Source organism: Rhinolophus ferrumequinum, chromosome 24, assembly GCF_004115265.2.
Source record: "Rhinolophus ferrumequinum isolate MPI-CBG mRhiFer1 chromosome 24, mRhiFer1_v1.p, whole genome shotgun sequence".
Lineage (NCBI taxonomy): Eukaryota > Metazoa > Chordata > Mammalia > Chiroptera > Rhinolophidae > Rhinolophus > Rhinolophus ferrumequinum.
In genome coordinates this window covers 6,551,540-6,568,485 of record NC_046307.1, presented here as the reverse complement: position 1 = coordinate 6,568,485, position 16,946 = coordinate 6,551,540, and positions in this window count along the sequence as shown.

Here is a 16,946-nt window from a genome sequence, read left to right as displayed (position 1 = left end):
GCTTAAGCAGTAAATGCATAAAACTGGTGACGCTCATAATGGCCCTGGTATCAAAGCATAAAAACACAACAGCAAGACCTGGGTGGTCCTAGAGGAAAAGAGACATTATGGCAAGTTATACAAGGAAAACCTTAGATCAAACTGCCTCGGGGAGCTGAAGAGCCACATCATAAAACCAGTCTGAGCCCATAAGAAAGTTAGAAGGAAAGTGTATCCTAAAACATTTAACATCTAAAACATCTTTGAAACAGCTGTTATTGAACCAAAACCAAAACTTTGTCAGTTAGAAGTAAAGTCTAAGCAACAAGATGCAAATCAGCTATAACTAGGGACATAGTAGATCAGGTAAACATTCCACACTATTTAATGTACGCGTGATACTAACAGCCAAGATCATTTTACTCATTCATTCATTCAGCACATATTTATTTACTGCCTACAATGTAGCTGATACCATTCTAGACCCTGGGAGTAGATCAATGATCAAAAATAACAAAAATCATTGTCCCCATGCTGATCATATTTTAGTGGTAGGGGGTAGAAAACAAACAATAAAAAGTAAATCATATAGTGTGATGATAAGTGCTACAGAAGAAACAAAGCAAGTTAAGGCAGGTATGAAACGTTGTGTGAAGGGAGTGGGATCGAGAAAGTTTTCATTGACCTAATGGAGAGAAGCAAGCCATGCAGATTTCTGTGGGAACAGTAATCCAGACAGAGAGAAACGCAGAGGTGAAATCCTGACATAAGACTGTGTCTGGCTTGTCTGAGGAAGAACAAGAAAGCCAAAGTGACTGGAATGGTGTAAAAACTAGGTGAGAGAATGGGGATCAAATGATGCAGAACTGTAAGGACTTCAGCTATTACTCTGAACGAAATGAGACACAATTGGAAGATTTTGAATAGATAAGTGAGATGATATTTTTCAGAAGATCACACTCTAGCTGAGCAGCAAAGAATAGATTATAAGGAGATGAGAGTGGAAATAGGGAATCTTGGTAGCAACATAGTGTAACTGTGACCCTATGTTGTCTATTTTTGAAATGTAAACCTCTGATGTAATTCAATTAGACAGTGGTTTGGCTTGGGACTTTTTGAAAAGTTTTCTTTTCCTTTCTTTGGTTTCCTCTCCTCCCACCAAACCTTGATGATTCTGTTTTTCTGTGCATTTACTATGCATCCCAGTTCCATATCATTCTATTTACGTCAGACCAGTGTTCACACCTGGCCCAGTAACTTGGGAGGGCTTCTTGCATCTGTATGGGATTCACTCCTGTCCCTGGGATAGACCAGCCTCTGGGAAACGCTTCTTCCTGAAATTGCCCTGCCAACTTCTCCTTCCTTTTTTCGGCCTCTCCTTGCGTGCCTATAAAACCGTTGGCGGTATTAAGAGTGGCAAGGCAGTCTTTGTGACAGGGAGTCCACTGTCTTCCCTTAATGCTAGCATTTTGGAATAAAACCTGCTTTTCTTTCCATCTACGTCACCTCTCGAGTTTTGGCTTTCCTGCGGCGAACAACTGGACCTTTTACACGGTAACAATAGCAACAATTCCGGCGAGAAAAGCTAGCGGCAAGAAGCAGGAAAGGTGATGAAAAGCGATCCGATTCTAGAGCAGGGTTTCTCAACTATGTCACTATTGATATTTTGGCCCAGATAATTTTATTTTGTGAGGACTGTCCTGTGAATTATAGGGTATTTAGCAAGCATCCATTATGTGTACTAATTAGATGCCAGTAGCAAACCCTTGCCTCATTTGTGGCAACCAAAAATGTCTCCTAACATTCCCAAATGTCCTGGAGGGAAAAATTTGATCCTGGTTTAGAATAACTAATGGTTTAGAACAACTATTCTAGATACATTTCATAGGCAAAGCCAAAAAGGATTGGAAGGAGATGAGTCAAGTCTGATGTATTATGAGAGGGTAGTTAAACTTTTGTCACCATGAGACAAAAAAAACAGAGTGGCACAAATAAAAAACTAATGCAGACTCTGTTGGTGGGCACTATTCAATAGGGTCACCCAGGGACCAGCCTGGAAGACGGTCCTCCATCCTAACTATCTCTAACCTAAGTAGCTCACAAGAACTAAAGCCAACTTTCTACTTGTGGAAAGGGAGAAAGAAAATATGGAGGTCAAACAACAATTTTAAGAACGTGAAGCAGAAGAAATTTGCACGCTACACTTTCATTCATATCTCATTGGAGAAAACCAAGCCATATACACATAGCTACAAAAAATATGAAATGTGGTCTCCAGCTGGGAATATATATGGCCAGTCAAAATGTGGGTGGAGAAGAGTCTGTCACTAAATCAAAGAATGGAAAATGGGGGATAGTTAGTTGTCTCTGTCCACAATGTCCCCAAACTTCCAGTCTGATTAATGGTTAGGATCATGTCACCATAATCTTCCTGGGGAAAACTACTGGTGGAGCTTGTTTGTCAAAGGTAGTGGTGGGGGAGGGAAATGAGAAGCTCTGTTTTGAAAATATTAAGGTTAAGATGTTTATTTAACACCTTAGTGGAGATGTTCTCTAGATCAGAAGAGAGTTTAGGGATAGGTCAGTAAATCTGGGAACTAAAGCTTATAAAATGGATAAGCTCACCAAGAGAATGTTTAGACAAGAGTAAAGAATTCCAAGAAGTATGTCTGAAGGTCCTCTAATGCTCACAATTCATGAAGAAGAATCAACAAATGAGACTAGGAAGTAGCAGCCAATAGGAAGAAAATCAGTGGAGTGTCCCAGAATCTTAGTGACAAAAACTGCTTTAAGGAAAACAAAATGATCAACTATGGCAAACTCTGATAAGTCAGGAAGATGAAGATGGAAAATTGACCATGGTGATCTTGGAAAGAGAAATTTTGGGTATGGTGGATGTGAAAAGGGGAGAGAAAATGAGAGAGAGGAACTGGAAACAATCATTCTGGCAACTTGTCCAAGGAGTTTTACTACAAAGCAGAGCAGAGAGATGGAGCAGATGCTAGAGAGAGGGATGGGGGATTGGGGGTGTGGGGGAGGGGCGTAAAAGTAAACAGGTTTTTACAAGTTGGTAAGTTCAATAGTGTGTTGAACACTAATCTCAAATCTCTAGAAGAGAGGAGGAAACTAACATTAATTTTTGTTAATTTTCTCCAGAACCTCAAAAGTTAACCAGTTTGAATTCAGCTGTAAACGCCATTCTATTAATTCATTTCTATTTAAAAAGTGATAGATCATGGAAAATTATGTATTTTTATTCAGAAAGTAATCTACAAAGCAAGAGACATAACACTTCTATATATTGAACCCTACATAAGAAATGTTATTTGGGATCATAAGGTTGACATTCAGTCAACATGTGCTAGTATGACCATCAACAACCAGACATTTTCCCTTAATCTGATAGGCTTTGTGTCTAGCTATTATTGCTCACAGTAGACAAAACTAAACTGTAAAAACAACAGAAAGGGTGACTTTCAAATAATAGAAAAAGAGATAACAGGCAAATATTGACAAAATAAATGTTGATATAACTATTAATGTAAAAAGCAACTTTAAAGCAAAAGCATGTTGGCAGATAAAGAGGGTTAATACATAATGAAATCAGTTCAAACCATTTGGAAGATAAAACACTTCTAAAATTGTATATACTTAATAACGCAGCCTGAAATACATAAAGCAAAAATTGACTGAAATACAGAAAAACATTAACAAGTTCATCACCATAGTAAGAATTTTAATATAGTACTCAGTAATTACTAGAACATGTACACACATGCTAATCGATAAGCTTGATCTAAAAGCCATAAATAGAATATTATACCTCATAAACGGGGAGAGCATATTTTTTCCAAGCCCAAATGGAACATTGGCAAATATTGACCATGTACTATAACTACAAACACATCTCAACAATTGTTAGTGATGATAACACAACAAAGTTAGATAGCAATATAAAGACAACCTTCCAAGTACAATTGACCCTTGAACAACATGGGGGTTAAGGGTGCCCCCCCCATACAGTCAAAAATTTATGTATAACTTTTGACTTTCCAAAAACTTAGCTACTAATACCCTACTGTTGACCAGAAGCCTTACGTATAGCAGTCAAATAACACATGTTTTGTAAATGTATTGTATGCTGCATTCTTATAACAAAATAAGCTAGAGAAAAGAAAATATTAAGAAAATCATAAGACAAAATACATTTACAGTGTTTATTGAAAAATATCTGCATAAAAGTGGACCTGCACAGTTCAAACCTGTGTTTTTCAAGAGTCAACTGCATTCCATTTGGGGAAAATTTTTAACTATAGTACTAAATAATACACAAGTCAAAAAAGTACCTTTTTTGATTAATTGATGTCTATGCTGTGCTGGTTGTTAAATACTTTTTAATATCATCCTAAAAAAAGACGGATATAAGAGATAAATCTAAGGCATGATTAAGAAATAAAGAAGAAAGAGAAGGCAAAAAATATTAGTATATTATAATCTTATACTATTATAATATTAGTATTTAATATACTAAAAGATACTAAAGATACATGAGTACTTTTTATTAATTAATGGAATAATAAATGTAGGTAATAAAAATTAAAATGCATACCAATAAATTGGAAAAATTATATCCTAGAATGATACAATTTATTAAAACCGGTTCAAAAAGCTATAGCAAAACAGAGTATCCCATAACTATTTAGGAAATTAGTAGAAAATATACACTATTTACCCTCCCTCTCAAAAGAAAACATGAGCCCCCAAAATTTTAGAGGTGAGTTCCTACATCCATTCAAGGAATAAATAATCCCAAAATATAAGCTCTTCTAAAGAATATTAAGGTACACAGAGGCTAGTATATCTTTGATACCCAAACTGGACAAGGTAATAGGGAAGTGTAAAATTATAAACAAATAACACAAATGGAAAATCCTATATAAAACATTTGCACATTTAATCCTACAATGTATTAAAAAAATCATAATGGCAAAATTAATATCTTTTCCCAGAAAGGCAGGGATTATTCAACATTAAAAAATCAATAAACGCAACTTCTGTTCAAGTGACAGAGTAAACGGATCTTTAATAAACATCCTGGATTCGAAACTCATATAAAAATGACAGACAATACACAAAAAGAAAGCACTCAAAAATGCTAACTACTCTGTTGGTGTGGTAAGTTACATTGATACAATTTATGATTTTGTAATATCCTTACATTACTGAGATTAAACCTTTGGTCATGATTTATTAGTTATTGAAAATATAACTGTATTTTGTGTAGAATTTTTATGACTATGGTCATTTATAAAATGGATTATGATTTCATTTCTTGTTATTGAGTTTGTTTCAAATATACACTAGTATTACAGCAATATTCAGATATCCTGTATCCAGAAAAACTTTTAAAAGTGTTATCTATAAATTTAACATTTGCTAAAACTTAACCGTGATATCTTTGCCTCATGCTGTCTTGGAAAGACTTTCCGTTACCAATCCAAGGTTTTTAAGAACCACTGGTTTATTTGAATTTTCTTCTTCTTGTGCCAATTTTGGCATTTCATATTTTCTCCCAAAAAATGTTTCACCTAGGATTTCAATTGTCCCTGTACGGTTGCTCATAGTATTCTTTTATAATTTGTAACTTCTGATATCTTTATAGCTATTCCTTTTTATATTTGTATTTTATATTTTCTCTTATTTCTTTCTCGGTCTCAGAGAATGTTTGTCTTTTTGCATTAATCTTCCAAGTCGTACCAACAATTTCCTTTGTAAAATAAGAGACAAAATATTTTTCAATTCTTGTCTTTTAAATCCTCCCATATTTTTTATAAAACAAAAGATTGGTTTAAATTAGATAAATCTCTAGCATACACTTAACTAACAAAGGTGAAACAATAGTAATACCATAAAAACAGACTACAAAATGAAAACCAAGAAAATGACCATCAGAAAACTATTATTTAATCTATCAAGAAAATGAAACTTTTTGCACTTAACATCAAAGATTTGAAATACAGATGCTCCTCAGCTTAGGCTGGGGTTATGTCCCAATAAACCCGTTATAGTTGAACATATTGTGAGTTGAAAACACATGGGCTGGGGACCATTGTGATCTTGTGGCTGACAGGGGACTGCTGCTTGCTGCCCAGTCCCACCAGCGAGTGTCATACCACATATCGATAGCCCAGGAGAACATCAAAATTCAAACTTTCAGGTATGGTTTCTAATGGTTGCATGTTACTTTTGAATCATTGTGAAGTAAAAAAATCCTAAGTCAAACCATGGTAAGTCAGAACCATCTACCTGTATACGTTTAAAACTAAAACTGATAGAGTCTACTGTAGGTCACTGAGAAATTATATTGAGAAAATATATAAATCATATGAAAATGTAAATGTCTAAGACATCAATGATCAAATAGACCCACATGAATCAAAGATAAAGAAGATTTAAATAATATATGAGTACTTAATAAGATTTATCTGATAAATAGCTGTGCGTCAAATAGAGAATACACTCATTTAAAACGTGTATCGGTCAGCCGATGATAAAAATTAATGCAGTTAGAGGGTAAAAAATAAATACAAATTTTTGAAAAGTTGATACATATAGGTGACCTTCATGCAACAAAACAAAAAAAATTCAGAAATCCACAGAAAGATAGGCTCACTCACGAACAAGGAGATGGGTGTCTTTTTAGCTAATCTGGGTTGGCCCCTTCTGGGGTCACTGAGATGACTTGGTTTTGCTATTTAGTTCTCCAGGCAGCTGACCCAGGCGTGTTTTCCTGGAAAAGGCAAAGGGCATTGAGGTAGAGGAAAACACGCTATGCCTCCTTAGCTAGGCTTAGAACTGACACGCACTCGTTTCCAGTTCATATTATTGGCCGAAGAGAGCCAAAAGGAAATCCAGATTCCAGGGAGAGGGAATTGGATTGCCCCTCTTTATTGAAAGGGGCTGGGAATTCAAACGGCAAAGAGTGGCTTCGGGGAAGGGTGAGGAGTCCAGACTCTTAAAGCAATCGGTCTACCATCTGAGAACTTACGGAAGAGAATCTATGTGGTCCTTAGCAACCAGGAAGTGTGCATGCTACGCTTCTTGAAAGGATATGAGAAAGGAGAAAGATTACCTCCCCGTGCCCTCTCCAAAGTAAATATGACACAGGATAGCAGGATGCAAGATTATGGGAAAATCTTTTTAATGAGCAAATCGCTCCCACACCTGTGTAACACTGAAAGAAGAAAAACAAATGCAGGATTTGCTGCAAAGGGCGGGACTTTCATTTGATAGACTACTAATATGGTTAATGTGATTTTTAGTTCTCTGCTAATGTTTCTCTTTTCCTTTCTGCTTTCCACTTTACTTTTCTCTCAAAGAACAGTACAGGAACTTTATATTCTGCGATATTTTCGTCTTTACAGGAGGAAATGTTATTTAAACTGCTTCAGAGGATTCCATGATGAGTAATAGGTTTTCACCTTTGACATATCTATGACTTTATTAATAATGATATTTCCCCTTCTAGGGGAAAGTATAGCAATTTTTAGCTTGATTTCCTAATCACTTAATTAAAATCTCACAGCAAAATCTTTGTACATAGTATAGTGAAAATAAGGGCAGTCCTGAATGTCATCACTAAGCACTGTAAATTGATGGAGAATTTTAATAATGGGTGATGAATATGATACTATCATATAATAATGGTTTCATTATGTATCCTTGGCCATTTCTCATTTATACTATACCTCAATTCAAAAAGGATTTAAGGTTTTGAATGGTCTTCACTCATTCAAGTATTTTGCAATGTTAAGGACCCATTGTTTTATGATTAACTCCTGATATGCAACACTAGAAAGAAGGGGGGAAAGGAATGGTCTCGTTTATTCATATGCCATATTGCAGAAGTAAAAGACTGCACCCACAGAGTGAGGCAGTGAAAAAAAGAGTTCTAACAGTAATATGAAACAGTATTTTTAATTAAAATTGGAATGCTCTATGCAGGAGAATTGTTCAATTTTATGCCCCCTGAAATATCAAAATAAATGAATTATACTTTAGTTACACATAAAGAATGCTTTATTTTTAGCAAGTTTTTAAACACCCTGCATAAAAGATTAATAGATGTAACAAAATGCATTAGACAGATGTGACTATAGTACCCGTTCCAAATGCCAGCTGGATTTGTAATTACATTTCTGGAGAGACTGAAGACCTGAATGGCCGCACTCAATGTGGTATGTATTATTTCCTGACAGTGAGTGCTACTTATACACACTCCCTTTTAATTACGAAGGACATATAAATATATTTTATATAATGCATTTTATTATATTTGCTATATTTTATCAATTTAAAAAGATATCTTTAATATAAAGATATATGTTTAAAAGATATTAAATTAATATAAAACAAATTAATATTAAGTATTAGGATATATTTCCCTATATTAAAAGAGATAGAAGTGAGGTGTGATCAAAAAATACAGTGGAAGGTGATCTGGAAAAAAAAATACAGTGGATTTTAAATTTTAAAAATTTATTACAGTAAAAGACACATTACCATTAATCCCCCTCAAAATACTCCCCCTCACTTCAAACACACTTACCCCATCGTTCTTCCCACTTTCTGAAGCAGTTCTGGAAGTCCTCTTTCACGAGTGTCTTTACTTCATCCTCCATCATCACAACTCTCCATGTCACACATCACTTCTGGTATGACAATTTCTGTCAAACAAAAACATCATGGTGTGTCCTCATCCACATTATTCACTGAATCTGGCACCGTGTGACTTCTGGCCCTTCCCCAAAATGACCGTAAGGGGTAAACATTTTGAATTGATTCAGGACATCGAGGCAGCCACAACTGTGCAACTAAAGACACTCATGAAAGAGGACTTCCAGAACTGCTTCAGAAAGTGGCAAGAACAATGGGATAAGTGTGTTCAAAGCAAAGGGGGAGTATTGGGGTGGGGGAGGAATTAATGGCAATGTGTCTTTTACTGTAATAAATTTTTTTTTAATTTAAACATTCACCGTATTTTTTGATCACACCCATATGTCATTTTTTTTAAGTAAGATTTGATGTCTATTATATTGTGTCTAACCAGAGACACAGGGCAATTCTTAGGAAAGAATAAAGAGAAATAGCTCACAGATTAGAGAAGAGTTTTTAAAATAGTTTGATCAGTAGCACTGCTATTTCTCTTATTAGCACAGATACTGAATAAATTTATCTGCCGTTTAAATAAATCTGTAACTGAATGATGAAAGCATTTCAACAGACACATGGAAAAGGACAATGGATTCAAAATGAGATGCAAGGGAAATCCCTTGAAAGCCAGCATGCTAGAGTCCCATGTTGTTCATGCCTGTGGGTCACAGATCTGCATTAAATGAAAGGCCGAAAGATGCCAGTGATTTGCAACTACCAAGATACGTTTAAGAAGTCACTTTTAAAGGAGAATGACAATGAAAGAAATTTTAAGCACCAGAGTTCTCTCCTCCCGCTCCCCTTCCAGGGCTCATCTTCCTCTGGTGTACTTGAAAAGGGCAGAGGGTTTGTCTCACATGCACTCTTCAGTTAGCCCCATGAAGCTCTCCAACAATCCCATGGCTGCCAACTCTGCGGTCTGTGGTCACCGCACACTTCACCGATAGAGTTCACAGGGACGCCCAGGCTGTCTCTCCCTGACACATGCTATTTCAGCCATGCTGACCTCAGCAGTAGGACATGCAAAGATGGTGCCATGGCTCTCACAGCACCAGAACAGCACTTTTGGAAACCTCCACTTTACTACTAATTGAGAATAAGGACAAAGTATTACAGCAAAGAAGTGTGTAAGAAGGAGGAGATACTGTATGCTAAATAGGCCTCTGTTGGGAGTCCAAGAAAAAAAATTATGGGAAAATTCTTGTTTTCTGACCTTTTCTTTTCTGTCTGAGGGTCTACTTTTCACTGTGCCAGAGGTAACTTCTGTTTTTAATCTTCCCTGTGCAAATCTCTGTCCCTCTTCAAGAGGTTCCAGCTCATTACCTGCAGAGGAACTTCTGGCCTGAGAATCTGGCACCTGTAGTTCATCCATTCCCCCAGATTGAATTCCTGAGTGTGGAACAATAATACCTCAGGGTGAGTAAGCAGCAGACTATACCAGGTCTGACAATTACGTTCCAGAACTTGTTGCAACGATGTTGCTAAACTTTTTTGATATCAGAGGGATTATTCATTATGAATTTGTGCCAACTGGACAAACAGTTAACCAAGTTTACTATTTGGAAATGCCGAAAAGGCTGCGTGAAAAAGTTAGATGATCTGAACTTTTCACCAACAATTTTTGGCTCTTGTATCACGACAATCCACCAGCTCACATGGCACTGCCTGTGAGGGAGTTTTTAGCCAGTAAATAAACAACTGAATTGGAACCCCCTCCCTACTTACCTGACCTGGCCTCCAATGACTTTTCTTTACCCAAAGAGAAAGGAAATATTGAAAGGAAGACATTTTGATGACATTCAGGACATCAAGGGTAATACGACGACAGCTCTGATGGCCACTCCAGAAAGAGTTCCAAAATTGCTTTGAAGGGTGGACTCGGCGCTGGCATCGGTGCATAGCTTCCCAAGGGGAGTACTTCAAAAGTGACCATAGTGATATTCAGCAATGAGGTATGTAGCACTTTTTCTACGATGAGTTCGCGAATTTAATTGTCAGACCTCGTAACTAAGAAATGGCACCCCGCACTCAGGAGACACAAAGTCTCGTCTGCTCAAGACTCCCACCTCTGTGAGATAAAGATATGCTTTCTACATCTTCCCAAAACAGTCTGGATTGCTTTTAAATTTTTAATTAACTTTTTAATTTTTCAATTATAATTGACATACATTATATTAGTCTCAAGTGTACAACAGAGCGATTAGACATTTATATAACTTACAAAGTGATCATCCTGAAAAATTTAGTACCCATCTCACACCATACATAGTTAACATAGCTATTACAATATTACTGACTATATTCCCTTTGCTTTATTTTACATCCCCATGCCTATTTTGTAACTACAAAATTGTACTTCTTAATCCACCCTTCCCAAATTCCAGTTGAAACCGACTTCAATCTGGCAACCATTAAAATGTTCACTGTGTCTGAGTTTCTTTCTGTTTTGTTCATTTATTTTGTTCTTTAGATATAAGTGAAATCATATGACATTTGTCTTTCTCTGTCTGACTTACTCTACTCAGCACAATACCCTCTAGGCCCATTCATGTTGTTGCAGATGGCAAGATTTCATTATTTTTTATGGCTGAGTAATATTCCATTGTACATATGTATCACCCCTTCTTTATCCATTCATCCATTCAGGGACACCCAGGTTACCTCCATATCTTGGCTGTTGTAAATAATGCTGCAATGAACATACAAATGCACATGTCCCTTAGAAGTAGTGCTTTGGATTCCTTCAGATAAATACCCAGAAGTGGGATTGTCTCTTGTTATAGCCTTTGTTTTAAAGTCTATTTTGTCTGGTATAAGTACTGGTACCCCAGTTTTTGTTTTCGTGAAATATCTTTTACCATCCCTTTACTTTCAGCCTGTATATGTCTTTTGATGTGAAGTGAGTATCTTGTAGGCAGAATGTGTAAGGATTTTGTTTTCTTATCCATTCAACCCCCTATGTTGTTTGATTGGAGCATTTAATCCATCTACATTTAAAATAATTATTGAGATATAGGAATGGAGGCAGCGGGGCGCACTTTCTGAGGATCTCCGGATCTTATTACAAACGGGACCTATAACCCATCAAAGAACTCTTTGCTCATCACACAGAACAGCTAAGAGACTCGTGGAAGGATTACTTGAAGGTGCGCTAATTGGGCGAGCAGGGGAAGGAAGGAAGGGAGCGGAGTGAAAACGCGCGGCCGGAGGCGGGAGGATGCGGCGGGGAAATACCAGCCCGCGGAGGCTGCGGCGAAAACCGCGGTGGCACCTGCAGTTCCGGGCACGCACGGGATCCCAGGGCAGAACGGAGAGCACAGAGACCAGGAGGGGGGCTCTTTCCCTGCGTCCCACGGCTGATTTCTCCCGCCGTGAGGGCGGCTAGTGGGCCCTAGGGCGGACAAAGAACACAGACTCCATACCTGGGCCCCTCCCCACCCTCCTCCAATCCTACCCCCGCCCTTCCAGAGACTTAAACTGGCCCCTGAACTGAGGAGTAGTGTCAGATTACAGAGGAGCCGTAGTAGTGCTCAGGCTCTGGGAAGACTGACAGGCAGCCCTGACCCAGGGAAGAGACTGGGAAGAGTGTGATTTTGGCTGGGCTAGGAGAGAAGAGACTCCTCCACCCCCAGCCACCACCTTTTCTGGCCTGCGGGAAGAGGGTGACACGCGGCTGGGCTGGGAGAGAGAAGACCCCTCCATCCCCAGCCCCTACCCTTTCTGGCCTGCCTAGGGCGGGGTAAGTGCAACTGCCGAGACACTCCCAGGGATCAGCAGTAAGCAGCAGACACAGCTCTGGGCTTTCAGCAGCTCAGAAATCTCCCGCCCGCACCCCCCCCATACACACACACACACACACACACACACACTGAAGAAGTGCCCTAAGTCTCAGGAGTACTGGACACGGGGCTGGTGGTGCTACTCTCAGTGTGCATATGTGCAGGCAAGGGCAGAAACGGCACTGACTTTGTAAAAACTGTCATCCAGACCCCTCAGGCCCACGCATTTAAATCTACAGTCCCAAAGTCACTCTGCGCACCAGGTGACCGGCTCTGCCTGCGCAATAAGCAGGGGGCTCTTTGGTAGAGCAGAGGACAACCTGGACATTACTTGGTGGGCTTAAGCCAAGACTGGTGCTGCTTTTTGTTTTGCTTTGTTTTGTTTTGTCTTTATATCTTTGATATCTTTGCCTGTGTCGAGTGGGGGTTATCGGGTGTTTTTACATGTGAATGTATTTGATTTTTTTCTTTGTTGTTGTTGTTGTTGTTGTTGTTGTTGTGCTTGGTGATTTGCTTTGTTCTGAAACTGCCCTACCAGGGCCCAGCTTAAGAGGGACAAGATTCAACATATCCAGAGGCCAACTCCAGACCAAACCAGAGTACTACGGGGTTTGACCTACAAGTCACACACCCAGAGGGAATTCTCTGCAGGCACTAGAGCCCATAGAGGCCAAACCACATTTAAGCGGTCAACCCTCACACAGCAGAACACCCTACGGCGGGCAGAGCCAAGTCTCACAACGAGTCAGCCTAGGAGTTAACCCCACCTACTCACAAGCAAAAAGCAATTAAAGATCTTCTTGAACAGGACAATATACACAACACAAGAGTCACCTTTGGAGCACACGCAGAGGAGAAGAACGAAGTAGTGCAAGTCAAATATAAAGGACATATACTACATAAGATAACCTAGCAAGAACTAAGAACTCTAGGGGATCTACCTAATACATCAAAGCAAACACAGAGAGTCAGCCAGAATGGGGAAACAAAGATACACGTCCCAAATAAAAGAACAGAAGAAACCTCCACAACTGGAACCAAATGAAGCAGAGGTAACCAACTTTCAGAGACAGAGTTCAGAACACTGGTGATAAGAATGTTTAAGGAGCTTAGAGAAGACATAAAGAAGGATGTAGAAATCATAACGAACAACCAGTTAGAACTAAAGAACACAATTATTGAAATTAAGAACTCACTTGAAGGAATTACCAGCAGGTTAGATGAAGCAGAGGATCGAATCAGCGACTTAGAAGACAAGGTAGCAGAGATCACCCAAACAGAACAACAGAAAGAAAAAAGAATAAAAAACAATGAGGATGGCTTAAGAGACCTCTGGGATAACATCAAGCGCAACAACATGCGCATCATAGGAATACCAGAAGGTGAAGAGAGCAAGGAAGGGATTGAGAACATATTTGAAGTAATAATGTCTGAAAACTTCCCCAACCTGATGAAGGAAACCAACATACAAGTCCAGGAAGTGCAGAGAGTTCCAACCAGGATAAACCCAAACAGGTCCACACCAAGACACATTATAATTAAAATGGCAAAGCTGAAAGACAAAGAGAGAATCCTAAAAGCAGCAAGAGAAAGACAGAGGGTTACATACAAGGGAACTCCCATAAGACTATCAAATGACTTTTCTACAGAAACACTGAAGGCCAGGAGGGAGTGGCAGGAGATACTCAAAGTGATGGAAAACAAAGGCCTACAACCTAGATTGCTTTATCCAGCAAGGCTATCATTTAAAGTTGATGGAGAGATAAAGAGCTTTCCAGAAAAAAATAAGCTAAAGGAATTTATTACCACCAAGCCAGCATTGCAACAAATACTAAAAGGACTTCTGTAAATAGAAGAAAGGTCAAAACAACCTAACTACAAATTTAAAATGGCAATAACTATGTACCTATCAATAATCACTTTAAATGTAAACGGATTAAATGCTCCAATCAAGAGACATAGGGTGGCTGAGTGGATAAGAAAGCAAGACCCTTGTATATGTTGTATACAAGAGACTCACCTCAGTTCAAAAGACACACACTCTGAAAGTGAAGGAGTGGAGTAAGATATTTCATGCAAATGGAAATGAGAAAAAAGCTGGAGTTGCAATCCTTATATCTGACAAAATAGACTTTAAAATGAAGAACGTATTAAAAGATAAAGATGGGCACTATATAATAATAAAGGGATCGATCCGACAAGAGGACATAACCCTAGTAAACATCTATGCACCCAACATAGGAGCACCTAAATATATAAAACAGGTACTGACTGACATAAAGACAGAGATCAACAGTAACACTATCATAGTAGGGGACTTCAACACACCTCTGACAACAAGGGACAGGTCTTCCAGACAGAAAATCAATATGGAAACAAAAGCCTTAAATGATACATGGGACCACTTGGATCTAATCGATATTTTCAGAACATTTCACCCCAATGCTGCAAAATACACGTTCTTCTCAAGAACATTTGGAACATTTTCCAAGATAGACGATAGGCCACAAAACAAGTCTTGATAAATTTAAGAAAATTGAAATCATACCAATTGTCTTCTCTGATCACAATGCTATGAAATTAGAAATGAACTACAGGAAAAAAACTGGAAGACACACCAATTCATGGAGGCTGAATAACTTATTACTAAATAATGAATGGGTCAAGCAGGAGATCAAGGAAGAAATCAAAAGATATCTCGAGACAAACGAAAATGAAAACACGATGACCTAAAATCTATAGGATGCCTTGAAAGCAGTCCTAAGAGGGAAATTCATAGCATTGCAGGCCTACCTAAAGAAACAAGAAACATCACTAATCAACAGTTTATCTTCACACTTAAGGGATCTGGAAAAAGAACAGCAAAATAAGCCCAAAGGGAGCACAAGGAAGGAGATAATAAAGATCAGAGCAGAAATAAATGAAATAGAAACCAGAAAAACAATACAAAAGATCAATGAATCCAAGAGTTGGTTCTTAGAGAAGATACACAAAATTGACAAACCTTTAGCCAGACTCATTAAAAAAAAGAGAGAGAGGACCCAAATTAATAAAATCAGAAATGAAAGAGGAGAAGTGACAACGGACACAGCAGAAATACAAAAAGTTTTAAGAAATTACTATGAGCAACTATAGGCCAACAAATTTGACAATCTGGAAGAAATGGACAATTTTCTAGCGGCGTACAACCTTCCAAGGCTAACTCAAGAAGAAACAGAAAACCTGAATAGACTGATTACCACCACGGAAATTGAATCAGTAATCAACAATCTCCCAACAAACAAAAGCCCTGGACCAGATGGCTTTACAGGTGAATTTTACAAAACGTTCAAAAAAGAAGTGTCACCTATTCTCCTCAAGCTCTTCCAAAAAATACAGAAGGAGGGAAGACTCCCAAATACTTTTTATGAAGCCACTATCACCCTGCTCCCAAAATCAGACAAAGACAACACAAAAAAAGAAAACTACAGGCCGATATCTCTAATGAACATAGATGCAAAAATCCTCAACAAAATATTAGCGAACAGAATTCAGCAATACATTAAAAAGATCATACACCATGATCAAGTGAGATTCATCCCTGGTATGCAAGGGTGGTTCAACATCCGCAAATCAATTAATGTGATACACCACATTAACAAAATGAAAAATAAAAATCACATGATCATATCAATAGATGCAGAAAAAGCATTTGATAAAATCCAGCAGCCATTTATGATAAAAACCCTTAAGAAAGTGGGAATAGAGGGATCATATCTCAACATAATAAAGGCCATATATGACAAACCCACAGCTAACATCATACTCAATGGGGAAAAGCTAAAACCATTCCCCTTAAGATCAGGAACAAGGCAAGTTTGCCCACTATCTCCGCTTCTATTCAACATAGTGCTGGAAGTTCTAGCCACAGCAATCAGACAAGAAAAAGAAATAAAAGGCATCCAAATCGGTAAGGAGGAAGTAAAATTATCATTATATGCAGATGATATGATACTATATATAGAGAACCCTAAAGACTCCACCAAGAAGCTATTAGAGCTGATAGATGAATTTAGTAAGGCAGCAGGATACAAAATTAATATTCAGAAATCAGTTGCATTTGTATATAAAAATAATAAAACATCAGAAGGAGAAATTAAAAACACAATCCCATTTACAATTGCTCCAAAGACTATAAAATACCTGGGAATAAATTTAACCAGAGAAGTAAAAGATCTCTACTCAGAAAATTATAAGACACTGAAGAAAGGAATGAAAGAAGATATAAATAGATGGAAACACATATCATGTTCATGGATATGAAGAATTAATATAGTTAAAATGTCCATACTGCCTAAGGCAATATACATATTCAACGCAATTCCTATCAAACTACCAATGACATTTTTCACAGAAATAGAACATATAATCCTAAAATTTATATGGGACCATAAAAGACCCCGAATAGCCTCAGCAATCTTGAGAAATAAGAACAAA